A 21,212-nucleotide genomic window follows, 5' to 3' on the forward strand; every position below is an offset into this window, starting at 1 on the left:
CATTCAAGAAGTGGTGTTTGAAAACAATTTCATGGTATTTTTATGTAGTGATTATTATTTATTAATTTACTTGGAAAAATATTCTCCTCATGAAGTAATTTAATTAGTGTCATGAAATCAGGAGGGTACTACTACTTTTGGTTTTTATTTTATTTATTTATATTTTAATATTGAGAAAATCCAGTAATTACAAACCTGACTTTCTTTACAGTTTGAATTTTATCTTTATTTTACTTAAAGATTATGTAGTCTACCACCCTAACAGCTTACTGTGGTACAGTTACTTTGGATAATATTACTAAATTATCTTTAAGATGGACAAGGAAATGATAAAAGTTGGAGAAGTAACAATTGTTTGGTTGATTTATATTTATTTAAGGGAGATAGAGTCTTGTCAAATGGGGAGAAGATCAAAAGATGCAGGGAGGGGGCAGGTGCAGAGGGGAGGAGGATGAAAAAAGAAATTAAGATGTATTATTGTACATGTACCAACTCCACAAATGGAACATAAATATTATGCACTGCAAACATGTAGTAATTTTAAAAAGATTAACTAAAGATAAATAATCTTCATAAATGCAGAGATGATTTAGAAATTTCTCTTCAACTTTTGTGGTCATAATAAAATTATTGCCACTCAGTTGAATCTACAAAATACACATGTGTATAAACTCATAATTTTGTATACACATATGTGTATGTGCATGTACAATACTATAATGATAAATATAAATCCTTTACTGTAGAAATTTAAATTGATTTTATAAACATACAACAAAAACAAGGCATATACAAAGCTCAAAATTAGGAATAAATGGAATGTTTAAAGTACCTTTTGTGTTTAAAATTAGAAATAAATGGAATATCACATGCATATAGCACTCAGGAACTACAAGGCAAAACACAGACTTTTTGAGTACATTCACTGGACATCTTTTCTATATACAGTCAACTCAAATCATTAAAAAGGAGTCCATTTGCATTTCTGGAAAGCAGTTTTAATTATCCTAGATTAAAAGCTTTTCGACATAAAATAGCACAATATTATTACTATTGTTATTGGTTCAATTAATGAAGAAATTAATAATATGTTGTTATCTGGCTTAGGTCTTATAAGCATGGATAAGAAATTTGCTTAGCATTCAACAGATTGTGATGACTATATTGTAGCTTTACAAACCAAGAAAAACTCTATTCAAAATAAGGTAATAACTCTTATCCAGAATATTATAAACTACTTTTTGTATTTGTCTGTGCTGATTTTTCTAACACTTTGGTACTTTTGCAACGTCAATTCAGCTCTATCAAATATATTTGGTGCTACATTAGGTCCAATGGTGTTTTACAAGATTACTAGAGGCTGATCTTCCATTATTTCAGCTACATACAATCAGATACAATAAACCTACTCACTGACATGCAAAACAAATTATGCTCTTTTTTATGAGAAACCCATGCTCCAACACACAGTTGCTATTCAGATAAATCCATTCATGTCTACATGTTATTAGGTACTAAATTACCTTTAAAATAATTCAGTAATTTAAAAAGTGGATGATAATATTAAAGGATTTTCAGAGCAAAGATGCTTTTAGTACAGGCAACCATTTCTAACATGTATTCACTGATCTAGAAAATTACTTTAATGTACATATCAATATCCAAGCTAGTTGCTTATATTCCAGCAATTAAAAATTTCTGAATTGGTTTCTTCTATCAACAAGGAAAACAAATAATTTTTCTGAATAAGTCATATTTTTCGTTATTTTTATTATTATAGTAAAATACAATTGTAATTAATGAAAAGACTGAAAACAAGGAAAACAAACCATTCATTCTAGGGTTAATATGGTTTTCCTATACTGTACTGAGAAAAAATAACATCATAATAGAAAAAATATATCTTTAAATTTTTATGACAAAGGAGAATTATTAGCCACTTAATTTAAAGTTTTAAAACTAGGACATTCATTCAAACCTTAAGGAGAGTTTGTGAAAAACAAGGAGGGCAAGAGAGAGAGAGAGAGGGAGAGGGAGAGAAAGAGAGAGAGGAGAAATTTAGGTCTTAAATTCATGTATGTTACTAGAGTCAAATGATCAGTTTCATTTTTAATATCACTATTAAAAAAAACCTTTCTTGTCATAGTGTCTGACATAGACTCTGAATAAATTTTTTTTGAGTGGATAGTTGAGTAGAAAATTACATAATATCACTTAGTTTGAAGTTCTCATCTTGCATTCCTTTGTCATTTACTTTAAGATACATTATCTTTCTTTATGTTTTTGGTGACTATAATATACAGCTTTAGATTATTTCTGCTTTCTAATTATAAGGGACCATATCTTTCTGCACCAGAGAAATATAATACTGCATACAAATAATAAGAGATTTTTGAGAAAATATTTTATTACTAATATTTTATATAAATAAGCATAAATGGTAACTGTTTTTGTTTTCCAACCTTGGTGATTATATCTATCTGCATAAAAATTCCTAAATTGAATGAAAAATATGACTCCCATATAACTTTAGTTACATGGGATTTGAAAAGCAAAATATCTTTCTGATGTGAATGAAAGTTCTCCTAAATAATATGACTTGATTTGATATCATCTTTGAATTACAATTTAATTCATTCCTGTTTATTTGTTCCTCTAGTATAAATAATGTTGTACATTATTTATTCATGTTTCCTTTAAGCCATCTCAAATTCATTGCTTATTATATTTCCAAGATGTACAAAAATATGCATAATTTTTTATCTTACCTTTATCTATTTATGGAAATTTCTCATTTTATACTTAAGTATTATCATTTTCATAAATAAATTCTTTATGAAATTATTTTCATGATATTCTAGTACATCTAGTTGTACCAAACATATTTCTTACATTTTTAAACTCTTGTTTCATGGTTGACACTTCTTTCACATTTTTTTATATTCCTCTACTATTGTTTTTATCTTCTTATCATTTCTCTTTACATTATGCCAAGCCCAAGGTAAAGGAAAATTCATTTTGTGAAGAATCTTCCTAAAATGTACAATACTCAGTGGAAGTGTGTAAACTCAGGTTCTGGTCTCTTCTTTCTCACAGATTCTCTCTTATAAATCAATGAAGTGATAGGAAAGTTTTTAAATGTCTCAGTTCAAAGCAGTGAAAAAAAGCCAGACTGAATCACCAGAAATAATTAATATCTTCCTAAAGCAACCTTTAAAGGCAAAGTGGTTGAACTCTTGGGTATTATACCTGATCTCATTTTAATATGCATAGGTAGGCAAAGTCTGCCAAGGCAGATATTATTTTCTCTTCTCCAGAACACCCAAGTAACAGTAGCAAAATTCTTATTCATTTCTTTGTGAGAGTAAATGAAGTTGACCTATGATATCTATATGGATTGGACTTGATTAAATACCTGCCCCCAAAAATTCTAACATGAGGAAAAACTTTGAAAATACTTAGGGGAAATAAAGATGAATGCAGAATTATTAGTGTGGTTATATTATTTTGTTAACTAAAAATCACTTATTTTCCTGTCAATAGAAGTATTTATGTTTATGCATATAAACACAATTTGAAATACAAATGATCATTATTTTAATGCTTTAAATAAAACAAACATTTACATTTAAATGAAGTTACCTACTTATATGTTACTTAAGGCTTCACACTCTTTCCCATTAGGCTGCTTTTGTTTCCATTATTTGTCCATTTATCTATTTCTTCCCTTAGGATCATACACCTTTGGATAAATTCTGAAGACATTGTTTTGATATATTTTATTCATATTGAATAATACACAAAGACCTGTTGGACACCAGAGATCCATAAACAAAGAGCTCCATTCTGCCAAATGCTGATAGTAGCTCATGTTTTTCTTCTATACAAGGGAACTTAGGACTTGATTAGGTTTAATTGGGATTAAATCTAAGCATGAAATTTTTCTCTAAGCTATTATTCACACACAAACAATTATTTTAGGTATATTACTTGGGGATAATTCTAAATATTTTATGGTTACGAGTCTCTATGTGTCAAAATTTTGGTCAAAGAAGAAATTTTATTTTTTTTAGTTGGTATTTTTACATGTCTTCAATAAAGCTACTCTCAGAAATAATCATACCATGTCTAATTTTCTGTGGTGTCAACTTGGGCCTCTTTTTTATTATTCCACATTTATTATACACTTGACATACTAAGTTTCTATCATATAACTAAAACCAGACCCAAAATGTACATCATTAGCATTATTAAATAATAAAAAACTGAATTTATTATTTTATTTTCCTTATTAGATTTGCTTAATGATGTAGTTACTTCAAGAAGAAAAGGAAATAGGAAGTACAATAGGCAGTTGTCAATGGTTGGACTGGTGAAGAGTTAAAGGACTAAGTAACATTTGTGGTCCAACAGCATTTTATTAGCATGTTTTAAAGAGAAAAGAAAATGTTTCTTGAGCTTTCACAGCACTTAAGAAATTAATAAAAATTTCAGAATAAGAACTAGAAGAATTATTTAAGAGAATATATAATATTATAAAATTTATGAAGAATGAAGATTATTAAATGGAAATCTGCAGTGTGATGTGAGCTGTGTTTACTCTCCTAATACCTTTTGTTTATTTTCATTTGATTGTTAATGCTCCTTGCAGAAAGATAAGGGCACCTGTATTAGGCCAATATGCTAATTTGGAGAGGTCTGTGATCTGTGGGACACATGGCAAAGCCACTGACCCAAAACTAGAACACACATTATGAGGTACTTTTCTTAAAGTGCGAAAACACTGAGGCTGTTGTGGCCACTTTTCTCCCCAATCTTCTGAGTGAATTAAAGCAAACATCTGTGAAACAATTATCTGTAGAACACAGGGATAACAACTGAGTCACAGTGAAGACTGTATATTATCACTACTAGGTTGCATGATGTAAGCCAACAAGAATGTCTTTTAAGGCCCACAACTTCCTTTAGCTTTTATTAAATCCCATATTGACCAGCTTTTTGAAAAGTGTTGGATGCACTTAATATCTTTATATTGTCATTTTTCATTCAATTCTTAAAACATTGCATTTTGCTAGTTTTTATTGTTTTTCTCTTAATCTTTCCACAGTAAAGTCCCTCAGGCATGTTTGTCACTACCCATGAAAATTTTTCTGATCTTTTGTAAATTTAATTTTCCTGTAACCTGTAGGATATAAATAAAAGACCTTGATATTTTTCTTTGCTTCTCAACATATTATTCTTTTTCCAATAATGAAATACTTTAGTCTCTTCTTCCAATAGCTGCTATTTTTTCAGTATCCCTGTATGTGTTTTTGGTGAGACTCTTTCACGTAGATGTTGGGATTTGACTATGTGATTTTCTTTGGCCAATGGGATGACAGCAAAAGTAAAGGAAGAGGAGACTTGAAAAATATCTGTTACTTGGGCCATACTCTTGGGTCCTAGGTGCAAGGAAATTAAGCTCAATCACCACCTATCACACTGGTTGAGGGCCAGCATATCCCCTAAGTAGAGATCCAAAGGCAGATGGTTGACAACTACCCATAGATGTGCTGGGAAGAAGAGCCAAGATCAGAAGACCTGTACAATGGAGTCGAGTTCCAACTGCATGTCTCAGAACTATGGACTGCAAAAATGATTTTAAACATAAACGACAACATTTTGGATGGTTCACTAAGCAGAAAAACTTAACATATATACTACTCACCTTTTGTGTCCATTTCTTAGTGGCATCACCATCAATTCTGTTACCTATGTGGAAAACCAGGATAAATCTCAATGGTTTCCTTTTTGTTCTCTTCTTCATCTAATTGGTCTTTCAGTCATTCTTCTATTTTTATGCAAAAATTGTTTTAGTACTGAAATGATTGAATTTTTATGAATTTAATATTTCTAATTTCATATTTCTAATTTTTCCATAAAACTAAAATTATTAAGCAAATGATTTGTTAATTTTAGAATATGGATTTAAGGGTCCTTTTTGCTTTAGACTCTATATTGTATTGTCTCATAACATGTAGTATTTTTTATTGTCTTACATAAGGTAAATATGCACCAGGTCATGAGCATAATAGAGGGCTTATTATTAATATTTTATTTCATTTTTTACCTAGGTAATTTAAATCACTTGAGAATCTTAGCCAGTGTTCTTTATAGAAGATAACATGGAAAAGTCAGAGAGAGTCTATTCATTGAGGGGATTTTATTTATTATAAAAATAGAAATCATATCTGTTATCATTTTATGGAAGGTGAAATCTCCATCATCTAGATTTCTTGTTTAACCAAAGATTGAATAGCTTGCAATGCATACTTTTGTGGAAATTAAATTTTTATAATGTCTCTTCTTCCTGACCATGATTGATATGGTCTTTCTAGACAAGCATTTCTTTCTAGAACTGTGTCTCATAGAAATGGTTGCCATCTTTCTAGATCAGAATTTCTAGACCAACATTTAATTAACAATAATAATAATAATATTCATACACTCCTTGAAATAGTTTAGAATTAAGTTTATCATAATTAAAATACATGGAAAAATCTAGCAGATGTTTGATATTAAAATTCACTTTTGATTAAGTCTTTCCTAAGCACACCTCTCATAATGCTATATACAAGAAGCATTTAAAAATACTGTCAGCAATTTTAGCCACATATACTTTGCCACTTCACTTGAAATGACCTGCATTCTCCAAAGTAATTGTGCGAACAAATTAGAGCAAGGTTCTTCCAAGCAGTCACTTGGTGAAACTTTTGGAGTTGACTGAGTGTGTTATACAACATTGTTGATATTAAAACATCTCCTACCAATTATTATACTATGCATATGTGTGGTTCTGTATTACTCAATTTCTTTTCTTTGATTTTAATGTGCCTTGTTCATAGGAGATGTTCAATAATATTAGAATAAATCAATGTTAACAAATAATAACTTATTTGTATACACAAAACTTTTCCTGATAATTTTATTCCTTCATCAACAGGAAAGATATCCTTGGTATAGTAAATGGGGAAAATACATAGTTTTAGCATCGAGGACACATATTTTACCTCTTTTGAGTATTTTTCTTCTCTTAAATGTGTTTGTTAAAGTGAAAAACTTGGTTATAAGTAACAGGATATTAAAATACAGAATTTGAATATAGGCAATTAAAAACTCGTATCTTATAACTGAGGAAGGGCAGAGGGATGGGGAGATCTGAGGAACAGCCACTGTTTAATCATATTACATTCTTAAGAAAGTACATTGAAAACTAACTGATTTAAGAATGATATTTAGTAAAGAATCATACACTTTAAATATTGTTTCTTTGAATTTTTAAAATCAATATAAGGCCTAGTATTGCTATATGACTAGAGTGTACTATAAATCAATAATAATAGAATATACTATTAATCAATAATAATAGAAATACTATAAATCAATTATCAAAAAGTTGATAATTGACTATTTTCTCCATTTACATGATTACAAATATTAGAAATAAATAGTTTTGCTACTTTACATATTGAAAATATTTTAATTTATATCTTGAAGTCACTTGCACATTCATGGATTAGTTTTATTTACTTAGATAAATGCTATCTATAAGCACAGCAGGGTTATAGGGGTTTGGTTAAATGAAGTAGCAAATACATAAAACTCAGCCATTAATAATGGCCTAATATTAAATTCAAACCACTGATGACCACTATTTATAGACAAAAATATATCCTACTTTCTCACCAACCCTTCTGGTTCTCATTCGGCATGCATCCAAATTTCTGCTGCATTAGCATTTAATGCTCCTGGGAGGAGGTGAAGGAAGAAGGTCTATAAGGTTTACAGTGTCCCAGACATGGAAACATCTGCTGGATTTGATGCAGCTCAGGTTCAATCTGCTTGGACAGGTTGCTGGTTCAAGTCTGAGGGGAGAGTTGATGTTTATCAACCTTGCCATGTGAGTGTGTATTTTCATTGTCCTAGGGCTATGCCAGCTAATTCAAGAAAAAAGAAGGAAGTACCTTAAATATGAAAATTCTCTCATTGCAAGGCATTATATGTATTTAAAGTAACTATCATGACATTATAAATTTTTTAGTTTAATCACAATAAAATTCAAACCTAACAAAAGGAGTTTATTGTGTTATCATTAGTTAGATCCTTTTGACCAAAGTTCTATTCCATGCATTTGAAAATTTGCTTATAGAGACTTGACTTTTAATTTTCAAGGCTTAGCTTTTGTTGCTCTTTGGTGAGGAATGCTTATTTGAAAACTACACACCAGTTTTTTTTAATAAGGTAATCTTTTTAGGGCACTTTAAAATCCATTGATCCATGATTTCTATAGTGGAATTTTAAATTTTAACTACAAATGTAAACTTAATTATTTTCTAACTATAATTAATGATTTATAAACACGCACACATTTGTCATTTCAAAAGTAGTTGCATTCAAAAGTTCATACTTATCCCTATGTGTTTGTGATAACCAAAACTCATGGAATTTTTACAATCACCTTCTGTCTCATTAACTTATTTGATCTAGATATACTTGAAATGTTATATCTTTTAAGGTCTCATTAAAATTATTGGCAAGAACTAAAAATCACTTGAAGAAATAGAATATCAATTTTTAAAAATTATAACCAAATAATAACTGCATAGTGATGACTACAGTCTATTAGAATTGCTCTGAAGGAAGAATTTTAATAATTACAATTCAGTTGAAATTATTATAATATATTCTTTCCAATGGACTGATTTTAAAAACACTATGTTTATCTGTAAATTTTAGCATTGAGCATAAAAATTATTAATATATTAGTGTAATTTAAGGAGAAAAAGATCTAAAAATATCATCTGTCTATCCATCCATCCAATGCTAAAAGAAATCTGGTTTCAGATTTATCAAAGCATATAAGAGTAAAAGGCATAAAAGAGTAAAATTTTAAAATGAAAATTTTTGTACAAGTTATGCATAAAATTCATGAACCATGTCATAATTTATTTAGATTTGATATGACACAGAAAAGCAGCAAAGTAAATAAAAACTAGTTTCAACATGAAAAACATGATTTGCCGATACTGGAAGGACCTATACCTCAGCAAATAGACTATGCAGATGTGCTGTTTTTGGTAATCTGATATTATAATTTCAGTGCCCACTTTTCTATAATAGTAGCACATTTCTTGCTTCACATTATAATCCCAATGAAAAACAACCAGCTTTGTTCAATGCAAAATTTATGCAAAAGTGATATAACCGAGAGGTCAATAGCTATGATGTCAAACCGTAAACTATTTTTAAATTGCATAATTTTTCTATGCCCAAGAATAGACTAAATTAACTCACCTCAGAAAAATCTCTAAGTCTAGAGTCCTTTCAGCTTTTATACCTTGCTCGTTTCAGAGCTAATTCAGGATTTTTCATCACTTCCTATTTTCTGGTACAGCAACATCTTCTCAATCTTGTAATTTATTTTTCAATAAATAGTCTCAACAATGACATGTAGACACTTAATTTTGTGCATAAGTCTCTCCAGTGCTCATTTATTTTTGGTATAGTATATATTTATACATTTTTGGAATTGCAAAGATAATTTCACAAAATTCAACTTTTTAGAAGCTTTTGAGACTAGAAAAAGGGTCAAGAATCAGCTGTTAACTTTTCCTGCCAATACAGTAGTTCAGAAATTATTGTCCTTGGTATGAATATACTTTCTTGTTTATCATTTTGCAATTCGTCCAATGTGAGACTTTTGAAATTTAAAAAACAAAAGAGAGGTTTTTAATTCTACCTTCATTTTATTGGCATTTATTTCAATAAATCCCATTTAAAATGTTGCAATTTATTTTAATTTGCTAGTTGATAAATTAAACATGCAGTAAGAGCTAAAGAGGATGTGAGAAGATAGTATTAATTCCTTTTTTGTCTTATCAGAAGTATAATTCTTTGAGCTGATTTATCTGTACAAATCTATACAAAGTATCAAGTTTCTCTTTAATATTTTCACACAGTAGTTCACACTTGCTCTCATAGGGTAATGTTCCCCTAGATCTAACGTGACACTACAAAGGGCTTGAACATCAAAGCACGTAAACATGGACAAGATGGGTGAAATCAACATTAATGAAATCTTAGTGCATTCTGAAATGATCAAACAGTGAAAAACACATCCTATTAACCACTGTGTTATTACATTATTTTTCAAAAGGGAGCTTGTTCCTTTGGGAATATTCCATGCTGATTCGTATGTTACTTCACATTGATCTGCATTGAAATAATTAAAGTGATATCATTTGAACATAATGTTCACATGTTCAAAACCATGTGCTAACTTTGTCTAAGACAATATCTTATGCTTATCCAAGAATGAAAACTGGTAGTTTCAGCTTGTGCTATCAAGGACTTTACTCATAATTTATGTTCACATACTAATGGGTACCTTGTGGATAAAAATCTGTTTTCAGAAAACACTTATTACTATAGTTCAAAGGAGAAATTGTATTAAAGATATTTACACTATGCATTCTTATGGAGGGACAAAACTAAAAATTTTTATGTCTTTTGTATCAACTTTGGAAAGAATATTTATTTGAAACCATAGTGTTGTTATCCATTCTTGGAAATGTATCTTTGAAAAAATAAAATGTTTTGAACACAATATTTACATTCATAGGTAGTTTGCCAGAAATATTTTCCTTTCTCCTAAATATCTGATACAGCTTTAAAAATAAATAATAATATGAAATTTCACTTTTATTAATAACAAGAAACTTATCAAGCTAATTATAATATGCTTTGAAGTGAAAATAAGGGATAATTTCTCTATCATAGAATGAACCTATACCTGGCAATCTCGTTTCCCAATAAACTCAAGTCAATAAAAGATGGGTTAAATTACTGAAGTAATTTGTATTGTAAAATTTAAAACCCAAGTGATTTCTTACCTTTACAAATAAATTACCCTAAGATTTAATAGATTTTTCTATATTTTGTCAGCAAGGGATTTGCTTTTAGACACAATTTTTATAATGATTCATGCCCCAAAATAAGTATCTTCTATCTGGGGATAACAATTCATTAAAGAAAAAAACAGTATTTTCTGATAACATACGTTGAGTGATGCCACTTCTTTCAATAGCTTCCCATTGTAAAAAGGTAGCAGCAAAAATAAATGTAAAGTAAGTGTAAACTCCTTGTTAAAACATTAAAAGTTCTTTATGATGTGACCTTGATCTTTCTTATCTCTTCTTGGGATGTTCCATTGCTGCTTTACACACTCTATTTTTTAGCACTTCCTTCAATCTTTTTCCTGTTTCAGGCAAAGGACTTCTACATTGGCTAATTTACATTTTGGGGTACTGTTTGGAGCTTTACCATCTTTATCTTACAGCTACATTGAAATAGTTGGCTATTTCTCATTTAGATTTCAGTTGAAACATTACTACCTTCTTAGCCTGGTCTTTATCTGTCTTCTTGTTCTTTTTAAAATTTTTTATTAGTAGATATTTGTGATATATTCATCATAGGGGTTGGTTAACATGTATATTGTATTTTTTTCCTTTTTACTTCTCTTTCTCTTTTCTCTGTCCTTTCTCCTTCCATCTCTAGGTCCCTTTCCCATCTCCAAAGGTTTGTATCTCTGTTTCCTATTATCTATCTTTTATTTTGCTCTTTAAATTCTTTAACTTTGGATTTCTCATAAAAGAAACTATGTGATATTAAAGCCCTGTCTGATTTATTTCACTTAGCATTGTGATCTCAAGAACCATTCATTTTCATACAAATGACTCAAACTATCCTGCTTTATGGCTGAGTACTAGATCCTTTTCAGCTCTAAGTTCTGAGAGGGCAAGAATTACTTCTAAGTCTTCCACAGTTAACCACAGAAAGCAAATTCTTATTATTAATCATATATTGTTTAAATAATGTCATTGAATTCTTTACTAACAAAATTCTTTAGAAATACAAAATATATTAGATTATATTTATAGTCAGACCCTTAATATTACCTGAAATTATTCATTAAAAAAGTACATTTTAAATAATTTATACTATTCTGTATAATATATATAATTTCAAAATGTATCATATTCCATAATTTAAAGTGGAAAAATACAAACATGTTTCTACTTAGCTCTTTCACGTGAATAACTAGATTTCATGCACCAATGTAATCATTTTGATTTTCTACAGAGAATAATAAAGAAAAAGAATATTAAAATTGAACCAATTCAAATAATAGCATTATTTTGTGTTTGCAAAATATACATACATGGGACACAACCTAAAAGCAAGATGATCCCAAAATATGTATCCTACATTAAATTATCCACTAGCAACACTAAATCAGGAAACAGTCAATCTGAGTTCGTGTAAATTGTGTTCATTTAGAATTAGGGAAAGCCAGCATAAAGACCAATTGAATTTCTAGAATAGTCTCAATTTCAAACTCTATTGATAATTTTTATCTTATTTTACTAGTCATACTTTATGTATTTGTATATTCTAAACAAATGTATTCTTAAAACTAGGATATTAATGATACTTGTTTTATTTTTATACTATTTAATATGCTCCAAGAAGTGTTTAGTTTTAATTTTCATAGAGATAATATATTAAAATTATTAACTTTAGTATTATCCATTATGTTCTTTAATATATATATATATTAACATATATATAGTTATATATTGACATATATATATCTAGGATTTACTAGCTGGAATACACAATATACGTCATTGTAGCCATATTAAGACTCAGATTGAACATTTTCCCATAAACTTCAATTTTAAACAGATATGTCCCAGTCAATTTCTTTCTCCAGATAATTGATCACTGTATGTTCAGCTCTATGTCCCTCACCCTCTTTCCAGAAGAGTCCTACCATCTGTGTGTTCCTTTCCAGAATATTTCCACCAGGTTTATATCTCAGTTTAGAATTTAGTTACATAATTGAGCTTCTCTGTGAACCAGACTGTGATTGTGGTCATAAATTTTTTTTCTCTGGAAGGATGCCTCTCGAATGTTCATCAGTTAGCAAGGAAAGCTCGTCAGTTCTAGGTCTTGCACATTCATTCTTAAAACAGTGTTCTAGAAAGATAAAATGTCTTTATGCATCCATAATATTTACCATGTAAGCCTCTTTGAAGAATACTAATATTTTTACAACACCTTAATCTTTCATATTGCTTTGAAAGACATGCCATTTTCATTTATTTCTAAATGCTTTCCATTGCTTTGGATTCTTCCACATTACAGTAAAGATATATTTGATAGGAAGCAAAGTAGCCTAGGGAATATAAATGTGAGCAATACATCAATCTCATTCTTTCTTTGAGAAATCAAAAGTTTGTTAAACTATCATTTGAATATTTCAGAAAGCTCAGACAATTTTAAGGAATACAGTAAATATAAATAGATTAATGAAAACAATATATTTAAATGTTTTATATCAATAGTTTATTTTGGTTGTAAAGCTAGATTTCTTTTTGTTTATTTTCAGTCACTAAGTCTATAATACACAAGCAGCTTGATTATTTAGCATTTTGGCAGAATAATAAGCAGAAAAATAAGCTTAGAAAAGAAAGAAAAATAATTGGAGATTTTGAAAAAATCAGACAACATTTTCAAACACGTTAGAGTAATGCAACCACTAGATAAGAGCATAAAATCATCATAAAGCAATGCTTCCTAGGGTTTGATAAGTGTTCTCTGAAAATTAGCACATTGTAAATTAAGAAAAACAAATTTAGTGATATAGCTGAGTTAAAAAAACTGATTGTAGAAATTAGAGAGATCTACTTTATATAGAAAGAATATCTATGGTGAGAATATTGTAATACAGAAGGGATACAATCACACAAAGATAATTTGAAACATAAGGAAAGTCATTGGTATTGTACCTGCATTTGAAATTTCTCCAGGGCCAGCATTGACCCTGATAATCAAAAATTAACCCTACTAGGGCCCCGAGGATTTAGCTCAGTGGTTTCATCGCCTGCTGCGCAAGTGCAAGGACCCAAGTTCGATCCCCAGAACCCCCCCCCAAAAAAAACAAAAACAAAAATTAACCCTACTTACAAATTATATCATAGACATAGCAAATGGTAGTTAGTTTTGATATAATGCTAGGAGGTTAACTGGGTCATCTATTCACAGTCACTGTGTAGGTTACCTGGAAAGAATCCAATGGCCATTGCATTGGTTGACTCTGCTGAGAGTGGCCTGGAAAACCATTATCCAACTCTGGAAAAGAGAAAGAGAGGTGGAATTTCTATAGGAGAATTATGATTCTCTGGGTCTGGAGCTGTGGGAGCCACTGTAAATCTGAAAAGCTTTTTGTCATGGATCAAAAGCCAAGAGAGGACTGGGGCCAAGCTTTGGATACACAGGAGCTTCTGCTCCCAGAATTGGTAACAGAATGGGCTGCTCACAATGGCCCCAGTGAACACCAGGATCTGGTCTACAGGATTGTCACTGTTGCAATGTGCCAATTTGGCACTGTTATGCTCTGCTGTCAGAAGAAGAAAGCCCTTCCAACCTTTCCTGGCCTTGCAAGACCCATTACCAGCCAGCTTTGTCTCTTTCTTGCTTTGGTCTGGCAGTTGCAATGGAACATAGGACTCCAAAGTGCTTCCAAAGTGATTCCTGTCTCTATGGAAACTGGCAAGCAGCAGGAGTGTGATGGCCACTCTCCACAATAGCTGGGCAGAAGGGTGGCACAGAAGGTGGATACCAGGTGTTGTACTCTGAAAGACAGGCTGACTCCAGAAAAGAGGAAGTAGAATCAAAGAAAAATAAAATTATATGTGGTAGCCTAGTACAGTTTTTTAAGTAAAACTCAAAACTAGAATGTACTGACAGAGGAAGAAATTTCTAACAAACTCTAAGTATAGGAAAGAACAGAGGGACATTCCAAAAGTGAAAACATTTTGTTCTTAGTTATCAGTCTTAATTTTTCTTCTAATTTCCTTCCTCAAATGATAGCCTTCTCTGGAGAATTGTAAACCTAAATCAATGACAGTTGTTCTTTTCAATCCAATAGGCTTTGGTATGCAAGATGTGTTTTAGTCTGCACAACTACTGAGCCACAACTTTCACATTAGAAAGTTATTCGTTTAGAATGCCTTCAGTAATTTAGTGGAAGTAATAGCATGTTGTGTGTGCATTTAGATATATTTTTAGACTCTGATTTAAGCAACAAGAAATATCTTGAACTTTCAAAGATGCAAGTTCTTTGTATAAATATCCCAAGCCAACTGACAGAACAGATGAAAGAGAAAAAAAGATAGAGAGAGGAGAAAGATGGAGAAACAGAATGAAAAGCTGAGAATATTTGAGCAAACCCTACAGCATAGCAGACTAGCTTTGTACTTAAAAAATGTGTTGCCTACTTCTGTCACTCCTTGTGTTTGTATTTAAGAAAGATTCACATATTTTATATCAACCCATCCATTTGGGATCTTTGTTTTTCACAATAAAAGCATGAGAACCTTAATATGACAGTAATATTTTTTAAAAGATCTTCTTGAGAGAACAAAAAAATATTTAAAAACAAACCAGAACATTAGGAATGCTATCTGATCTAAGGTGCAATATTCCTGCTGGTTTAGAAAATATTCTAAATTAGTTTTCAATAAGCATAAATATATCCAGAAATGAAAGGTCAAATATGTGGCATTGTTTATGTGATGACGCTGTTACATGTATTTAATGAAAAAAAGCATCTTCAATTTTTTCCCGCAAATTGTTTTTGTTTTTCCTCCTTCACTGTTTTTAAATCTAGTTCTTGCTTTCAAAATTTTGCTCATTTTCAGAAAGAAAAATATAATGAGAGGTCTACAACCCTGTTAAATAGCCCACAAAATGTGATTACTTACCCTGAAAAGTTACTGTGTCTGACTTGCTCTCAGCTATGCAAAGACTCAGCCCCTGCCCATATGTCTAGATACATCTCAGGTGATTATTGCTCTTAGAGAAGATGCACTCATGTGCAGTGTGCACTGTTCCACTCTTCTGGCCCTCGTTTCATCTTAAGCTCAGGCAAGAGAGATGGAGAAAACCATTGCCATCACTTGTTATCCATTCAAAAGATAGCAAAGCTTGAATGATGCTGCTTGTGGAAGCAAAGCCCTGCTTTGGGATACTGTTAAAACATGCGTTTTTACTGCTTTACTGTCTTCCAACAATACTGCTGGTTTCAAAGAGCTCTCTTCACCTCTTTGCTTATTGCTGCTCTATTCTAATTGTAAATCATTGTGAATAGCAGCCTATTGCCAATGTTTGGATGGCTATAATTTTAGAATTGGTTTGTTTATGTCCTGTGGGACTGTGTGCTAGATTCTTGGCAGTCAGACAGTAAAAGTATGCATGAAACTGGTGAGGGAAGGATAATTCTTAACTAACAAAAGTCAACAGGCTACAAGACTCAGTTCACTGGAACTTGGTATTTCTTAATGTAGGCAAGGAATGTTCTTAACCATTTTCTGCTTAATTAAATGACAGATAAAACATTGAAGAAATAATGGCAGCTGATCAGTGTACTATTTAAAGACAGAGCCAGGAGAGTTCATATTTTCAGGATATTGAAATATTGCTCTTCATTAAAGAACTGGTGGTTCTTAATGATTCTAACAAATTATTTCTGTATAACAAAGTATTTAGCTGTTTCTCCTTTTGAGAGAAATAAACTTACCCTTAAGAAAAACAGCTCAAATCAGTGTCTACAAAGTAGAGGAAAAATAGGAGCTCATTTGAAGAATTTTTATTGGAAAAATAGTGTTTCAAGGAAAGGAAAAATGTTAGAAATGCGTGCAGCAGACCTAATAGAATGCATCAGTGACGTCTTTCAGTGATGTGATGTAAATATTTAACAACTTACTCTATGGGAAAAATTATTGACCTGTAGTATTTGACAATTTCCATAGTGAAAATACTTCCTCTGTGGTCAATTTCAAGCTACCAGTGTATGTTACTGAGCGCAAAGTGGGGAGAGTTGCACACAGTGGAATCTCAGGAGCTGGTGTGAGCCAGCTCTAGCACATTGTGATCTTGAATTTCAAATGTCCTTTCACTTCTTAAATATAGATGCGAAGATCTAAATGCATCTTTGAAATGCTTGACCGCAAGCTGTTTTTTTTTTTTTTTATCACAGTTACGCAATCAAAATTAGGTGGAATTTATATTCATAGTCACTCTGTGATTAATCAGGTAAGGTCTGAAAACAGTACAAGAACTCAAAATCTGACTCTTCTACTTTCTAACTATGTGACTGTGACCATACAATTTAAAGTCTGTGTGCATCAACTGCCTAACCTTCAAGGTAGAGGTGATGACAAGGTTTTCATTGCCAATTAAACTATTGATGAAAGAAATGTATCTAGAACACTACCTGGCTGCTTGGCATATTGTGAATAGTGGAATAATTTTAGCTGCATTTTCCATATGTTTACAGCTGGCTTAGTGGTGGCTGAGAGATGAATTAATACGGGAAAGGGACTATCTAAATGGGTGTTTCTACAAGAGGTCAAATATTTTCAGATTTATGAAAGTCCATGCACTTGTGCAGACAGAGACAGGGCTTTTACTCATTATTCAAGAAATGTTACTCTATACTGTTCTTTTCTTTCTCTCTTTCTGATACATAAATTTGGTCAGTTTTATAGTTTCCTTTCTGATTTTAGGGCTAAAATGGTGTTACATGTATCTGTTCTCAATCACCATATGATCTGTATTCTTAAATATATTCCTTGCATAGTTCAAATAGAATTTTTAAACTATTTCATGGTATTATACTACTACATCCTTGAGACTTTCATGACTTAATTTTTTCCTCCATGAAAAAAATAGTATCTGCTTCACCTCTTCAATTTGATCTCTCTCACATAGACACACATACTCACACACACACACACACACACACACACACAGCAAGTTTGAGTTACTTTGGTCATTCTACTGTCACAAATTTCTGTACAAATGCCAGCCAGCCACTATTCGAATAAAATTCATACACATTGGACAGTGAATATCTACAGAAAGCTCCAATTTACAGTACATTAAACAATGTAGCTGATTCAAACTTAAAATGCTTGCTACCATATACTTAATTGACTTAGAATTAACTAAAAGAGTCAGCTATTGATACAAGTAATATGAGGAAATAAACATAAGGAGGGCAGGAGGAAAATGATGAATGTAAGTCATCAGGAAATGTGGCCAGCTTCTAAAATCCCAGAGTGGAAGTTGTATAAATCTCATCATCGGCTAGTTTGGTAAGGAAGACTCTTTTTACTTGTAGAATTCTAGTGATGTGAGCCAGCGCCAGGATTATTTTAATATAAATGTCATTACAAGAAATGTGTCTTAGAAATCCATGCAGATTTAAAAAAAAAATCAACAATGAACCACACTAAACTGGCTTCTACTTTGACATCCCAATCTCTCCTCAAGTTTCTGCTTATTTTGCAGTTCCTTAACAGTTATTTGTCTCTTCTTCTACCATCCTTTAAATTTTCATAAAAGGCAAAGTATATAGTAAGTTCCACAAAATATCTGTGTAATGAGTCCACTGAGGATGAATTCTTTATTTTATAATAAATTAGATTCCCTAGGAAGAAATATCAGCCATTTTCTTGGAAAGACTTGAGACTGAATGACAACTAGACCTATAGCCAGGAGGAGTTAAAGATAAAAGTGGCAGGAAACTTGCTGTTCTCTCCAGGTTATAACCTGAAGTAAAAGGAAATTCAGACCTTTGAGAAGAACTTTGCCTACAGTATAAACTTTTTTTATGATTTTGGAAAGCACATATCCTAAGGGTATTTAGGATTAGTAGATTCTCCACATGAATTTTCTATTGGGAAATACTTCATTATTTGGCTGCAGGGATTTTAGACTGCAAGTCCCAGGGAACTGAAATCACACTACTTTAAAGTCAGAATGCACAGGGGAAGAGGATGGAGAACATGCGATCCTAATCTCTTACTTTGCAAGGACAAAGTATAGGTGTGCTGGTATATATAAGAACCTGACATGTGAAAATCTCTACCAAATAGTTGGTTTTTTCCTTCAATGGGTCAGTAGGAAAGACTGAAATTATAATCAAAATTAAGTTCTCTATAGCACTGGAGATTTAAGGCCAGTTAATATTGATATCTTCTCTTACTTGACTTTTACAAATTATATTCCATTGTTAAACTAACAATTTTTATTGTTCTCTAGTTCATATTTAAACAAACAGTAATAAAGCTATTCTGACCAGCAGCTTTTTTTGTAAAGAATAAAAATGTTGAACTTTCAGAACCAACTCCTAATGGTTCACTGACTTCGTTTTACCATGGGAAAAATCATTTAACCTCCCAGTGTCAGTTTGCCCATCTATGAAATGAGAAGGATAATATTTTCTTATGGGGATGCTTTAGAAATTATTTTTTGCAAATGTAGTGAATGAAATTGCTGCAAGCATCATTGGTCTTCTTCCTCTTCTTTAAAGAAGCATACATTATTATTTATGTACCAGTTGATAGTCAAATTTTCATCTGGGCTGAACTATGTACATTTATAAGTAGTTTTATTTTATTTTATTTTTTACTTAAAGAATCTCTCCCCAGATTACTCCATTTGTGTATTACATCTGTACCACAGAACCTGAGAAAACTCTTAAAGCCATTCTGAGTTTCATATTTATGAGCTGCTAATCTGTGGTAATTATTCCTTTCTGTCTCAGCTCCTTTTTTTCTGAGGTGTTTTTCTTGCCTCACAAATCTTGTGTCGCAAGATTGATAGTTCCATGTTTCCCTGCTAGAGGTCATCTCCAAGCTGAAGGCAAAACACATCCCACTCTGGCCCCTGTTGACTTTCAAGTCAACTATCAAAGAATTTCTTCCAGGAACTTCTAACCTCAATTTTAAAACTCCGCCCTAAAAATTACAGGGAAATATTCTGGGGAGTTGCCACTGTAACTCTAAAAGGTTGTCATTGAGAAAACAAAGTTCCTGATATCAGATTTTTACACTTGATAGGCTTAATTATAAAATGTGGTCATGAACCTCTGTGCTTCTGTCATTTAGGTCTGGAAAGAAAATTTTCCTTTCAGGCTCTTCTGTTTCTTGTGGTGCCAATCAACAGGCTTTTGGGAATAAGATTCTTTACACCAGCAGCTCCAGCATAACCTCAAGTGCTACTTGTAGTAATGATAGAATCATTACAAAACTAAAGAAGAAAAGGGAAATATATTTCCTGGGTGTAATTAAGTCATCATAATGTTCTTGCATATGTAAATTATCTTTCACTTAATGAACTACCATGCTCACATAATAGTGTTTTAACCTGGCTCTAGAAAGTCATTTTTACCCATGTTGCTCATTGTCATCAGACTTGTCAGGTTATTGCCAGATCATCTTGCTAACATAAGATATATATTATTTTTTGGTGGGCATAAATTTTCTTTCAACTATTAGAAGTGGACTTATTAAGTAAATTTAATACAGGACTTACTTATAAATTAATAAACTTCTTAAGAAGATAGAAAACTTGATTTCATATAATAATACCACATAAAGGGCCAATTTAAAAATAGTCATTTACAGGGCCGGGGATTTAGCTCAGTAGATTTACCGCCTGCTGCACAAGTGCAAGGACCCAAGTTCGATCCCTGGTACTGAAAAAAAAAAGGCATTGCCTTGATTATAAGAGAATATATATTAATAGAAGAAAAGCAGGTAACTTCATAAGGGAACAATGAAAAATATTACCTGTATCTCTTGGATTAGAGTAATCACTGTAATTCTCTTGTCCTGTTTTTTTTTTTGAGACATATCTCTCTCAATGTCACCCAGGCTGACCTCTAGCTCCTACTTCAACATTTTGAGTAACTAAAACTACAAGTGCATCCCACCGTGCTTTGCGTCTGTAATATTTTGATAAATGTCTTGCAAGATAAACACTTTTTTAAAGAATAGTCATAATCTACATACAGCTACGTTTTATAAGAAGCCCTGGTGAAACAGGATTATTTTTCCTTTAACAGAAATTGAAACTAAAGTTCTAGTATTCATATTTCCTAGGCTTTATTCAGAAGTATAAGAACTACAAGAAAAGTATTTTTTTGTGTTTTGTATCTTCCTTTAGAGACTTTGATTCATCCAAAGTTTTTCATGTCTTATCTTCAGCAATGACCCAATCTAGCAGCAACTAATTAATACAAGGCCAAGGGAAATTAA

The 21,212-nt window shown here is 31.5% G+C and overlaps 1 protein-coding gene and 1 long non-coding RNA gene across 5 annotated transcripts in view; one reads left to right on the top strand and one right to left on the bottom strand.

The window, feature by feature from the left end:
• Positions 1-21,212, top strand: part of Cadm2 (cell adhesion molecule 2) — a 1,033,997-nt gene that overhangs the window by 768,322 nt on the left and 244,463 nt on the right. The gene's annotated exons all lie outside the window — the stretch shown is intronic.
• On the bottom strand, positions 5,707-14,342 carry LOC147830400 (uncharacterized). Its single transcript, XR_015450240.1, has 3 exons — positions 14,165-14,342; positions 7,718-7,904; positions 5,707-5,751 (listed from the first exon to the last, which is right to left on the bottom strand). It is a non-coding gene; the product is annotated as an uncharacterized LOC147830400 (long non-coding RNA).

This window comes from Heterocephalus glaber, unplaced genomic scaffold (assembly GCF_053883595.1).
Source record: "Heterocephalus glaber isolate CG9 unplaced genomic scaffold, H.glaber_assembly_v1.0 deba00000122, whole genome shotgun sequence".
Taxonomy (NCBI): Eukaryota; Metazoa; Chordata; class Mammalia; order Rodentia; family Bathyergidae; genus Heterocephalus; species Heterocephalus glaber.